The sequence below is a fragment of the Triticum urartu genome, chromosome 6, assembly GCF_003073215.2.
Source record: "Triticum urartu cultivar G1812 chromosome 6, Tu2.1, whole genome shotgun sequence".
Classification (NCBI taxonomy): Eukaryota; Viridiplantae; Streptophyta; class Magnoliopsida; order Poales; family Poaceae; genus Triticum; species Triticum urartu.
This window is the reverse complement of record NC_053027.1, coordinates 521,067,814-521,071,485: the sequence shown is the minus strand read 5'-3', so window position 1 is coordinate 521,071,485 and position 3,672 is coordinate 521,067,814. Positions and strand designations below refer to the sequence as shown.

The 3,672-nt window shown below is 42.7% G+C and overlaps 1 pseudogene; it reads left to right on the top strand.

Moving 5' to 3' along the window:
• Positions 1–231: 231 nt before the first annotated feature.
• Positions 232–901, top strand: LOC125512604 (annotated as a pseudogene).
• The last annotated feature ends 2,771 nt before the right edge of the window (positions 902–3,672 follow it).

The following is a 3,672-nucleotide window of genomic DNA, read 5'->3' as shown; positions in this document are numbered from 1 at the left end:
CAGCCAGCAAGCAGCCAAGCGGCTTGCGGTATGCACACACGAAACCGCAACAGAATCGCCGAAGCATCGCAGCAGAGTTGGCGACGGACGCAGGCCAAGCAGGCAAGCAAAGGTAGCGAGGCGGGCACGCCTCCCCTTCCGCGCCTCGGCTACGCTCCAAACCGCCGAACCGAACGAGCCCAGCACCCACCACCCGGAAAAAATCCTATAAATCAATCGACGAACCCCGTCGACAGGCAACAACCCATCGAAATCCTATAACTCCTCCTCTTCCTTGTCCATCTCCGGCAGCAAGCCAGCAATCTGCGCAGCAAGGAAAGAAGGGAGGTTCTTGGATTGGTTCTGCCGCGAAGATGGTGGCGCCCATGGTGATCGCGTCGGCGGGGCTCGGGATGCTGGCGGGGGGGGGGGAGGGGCGAACCGGACGACCGGGGACGGGCTGCCTGCGGCGTCCAGGTGGGACGCGCGGCCACGCTGCTCCACGTGCAGCGGCACCGGCCGGGAGGAGTGCCTCTGCAGCCGTTGGTCCGACGGCGACGTCGGCTGCGGGACGTGCTCCGGCTCCGGCCGCAAGCGGTGCCGCAGCTGCGGAGGCTCTGGCACCGGCCGGCAGCTCCCGGTGCGGCTCATCGCCCAGCAGCAGAAGCTGCCGACGATCGCGCCCGGGCGACGCGGAAACTGAAACTGACATTCCTCGGTTTCCCGGAGTAAATCAGAAGTGCAATTAGGCAGAACACAACACACATGAGCATGAGTGTACAGGCAACATGTTCGTTCCTGTGGATGTACACGTCTCCTTCAAGACGTAGGAGTACTAGTTATGCATAAAACATGTTTAGAGCTCCTTTGATTCAAAGGAATTTTATAGAAATCTAGACAATTTATATCCTTAGGAATCTTTCATGCGTTCCATTTTGATTCAGATGATTGCAATTCTTTGGAATTTTTCCTTTGGATTTGCATTCTATTTTGGAGGAAAATTTCCTTCCGCTCAATCCCTTTGTAAGAATTCCATCGTTTTTCCTATGCTATCAAGAACTCCTTCATCCAAATTCATGTAGTTCTTTAATTCCATGGGATTCAAAAGGACGCGACACTTTAGACATACATTTTTTTATTCGAATCTTGTGCATCAAGGAGAGCCTTAACATTAGTGATCAAGTATTCGCAGCTCCTCAGGTATACACCTAGTAACTGAAGCGGCGGTGGCTAGGAAATCGTCTCCGCTGGAATCTATTGGTGAGCCTATGGATTCGCCTCCCCTGCATGTTGCAAGGGTGACACTCGGGCAAATTGCAATGGTTTATCTTCGGTTTGGTCTTTTAGGCTTTGATCGTCCTCGGTTTCACCGTCGGGATAGAAGTTAGAAAAGTTCTGACGTAGGTTTTTGTTGTATCCTTGGGTCGACCAGGTTAGAGTTTCTCGTCGTACATTGATGACGGCGAGATCGGATGTCAAACATAGCAAATTGATTCAATGCTTAAATGGTGGCGACTATGGCTCTGGGGTGCCAGTCCTATGGGGCACGTGCGTAGAGACTTCCTGGCTATCATCTACAAGGTTGTGCCGGCTCTAGTAGGGGAGTGGAGGCAATGGCTTCTCGACGGCCAGCTCTGCCAGCGGTAGTGCTCTTTCGGTGGTCCAAGGAGCAAAGGGCGATGTAGTTTCTATTATGATTTGGGTGCCTTGTACTTCTGGTCAAGCTTCTATAATAGATTTGTTTCCTTTTGGCAAAAAATTAGACCCTTACTGGTCAACGTAGCTTATTTTGTGCGTGCTCGGGGTATTGAAGAACATTGTGATATAAAATGTTTTCCACTTGTTTTAAAACTTGCATTTTAGTCCAAATCATGTGCATGTCATGTGGAAGTCTAATTTATACATTACATTTTCAATTGAGAAAATGTGTTTTTCCGTATTTGAACTTATCATTGTCGTGTGTGCGAACACAACACCACTCTAGGTTTTGACATCTCACTTTTACCATTGTTATCCTTTGACAATGTATCACAAATGTCATTCCGTGGCAAAAGCAAATTTTTTTCATTTCACTTTTGCCACTCTTAGCTTTTAACAATTATCACAATTGCAACTCTAGAAATTTTGCTTTTGCTACGAAATGAAAATTGTGATGTATTGTCAAAACCTGAGAGTGGAAAAAGTGAGATGTCAAATTTGAGAGTCGCGTAACCAAAGTGGGCAAAACCTAGAGTGGCAAAAACAAAATTTTCTCTTTTTTGGTTCAGCGAGGGGCAAAGAGACGCACAAATCCTACCACTACGATCCTAAGCTGAAATGTGTGCCGTGTGATTATCTCTATGCGAGCTACGTGTGGGAGTGCAAGTGATTTATAATGGATTCTCAACACACAGAAGCAGGAAAAATGCAGTAATAGAGTGTCATGTCCTATTGCATCCTAGTATTATAAAGCTAAATAATTGAAGATTGTTTGATAGCATAGAGAAAACAATAGAATTCTACTAAGATATTTGAGTGGACGGAAATTTTCCTTCAAAATGGAGCACAAGTGAGTCATGTGGAAAAGTACCTAGGAATTGCCACTGAGGAAAAATTCCAAGGGTTCGAATCCTACATAATTCCTTTGAATCAAAGGAGTGTGTGTTTGTGCAGTATTTACCATGACCGCCATGTTTTCGTGCAAAGGCTATATCTAGCTTATTGCAAAACATACGCCACACTCTCCTCTAGTGTTCCTGACTTGGCCATGGCCTAGTAGCAGTCTTTTTTCTTCCTTTTTTTTATCCGAAGGTATTAGTTGTCTCTGGTTCCTGCTCACAATCTTCTAAAGAGTGATGTGTCCCTCCAACATGGCCGTTTCTTGTGGCTTCTTCAGCCATGGGATCACTCTACTGTACCCCTTTTCATATAGCAACAAAATGACCGTGTGATCCCCCAAAAAGTAGTCTCTGGTTTTTTCTAGACCGCATTTACCCGGTTTTCCATGTTTCTGTTTTCCCTGTTTTTACCTTATTAAGTTTTCTCTACTTTCTTTTTAAAATATTTTTCTAAAAATTACATGATTTTTTATAAAATGCGTGAAACCTTTGTAACATGATTAAAATGTGTGAGCATCTTCAAATATTACGCAAACATTATGTGAAAATATGTGAATACTTTTAAAATTTGCATGAAGATTTTAAAAATGCGTGATTTTGAAAAATTGCATGAACACTTTTTAAACATGTCGAAATTTCTTCAAAAATATGCAATATTTTTCTAAATTATGTGAACATTTAAAAAATATGTGAAATCTTTTATAAAATTGTATGCATATCTTTTATAAAATTAAGAAGGGAAATTTTGTTTTTGCCACTCTAGCTTTTGTCAATTTTTCTTATGCCACTCTAAAATTTGACGTTTCACTTTTGCCACTCTTAGATTTTGATAATTATGATAATGTGTCATAATTATCACTCTAAAATGTTTGCTTTTGCTATGAAATGGCAAATGTGAATATTTAAATAAAGTTTTCATATTTGTGATGTAGCAAACATGATGCACAGATCGTCTGCATATATTGGAGAAAGTTATAAAATAATCTTTACTGTGAAAACAGTAAATGAAAACTTCCATTTTAACACGCAATTCACTGCAATCAGAAAATATATTTCGAACCTTTTGATTTCATTGCTTCAATGGTACTATATCTAC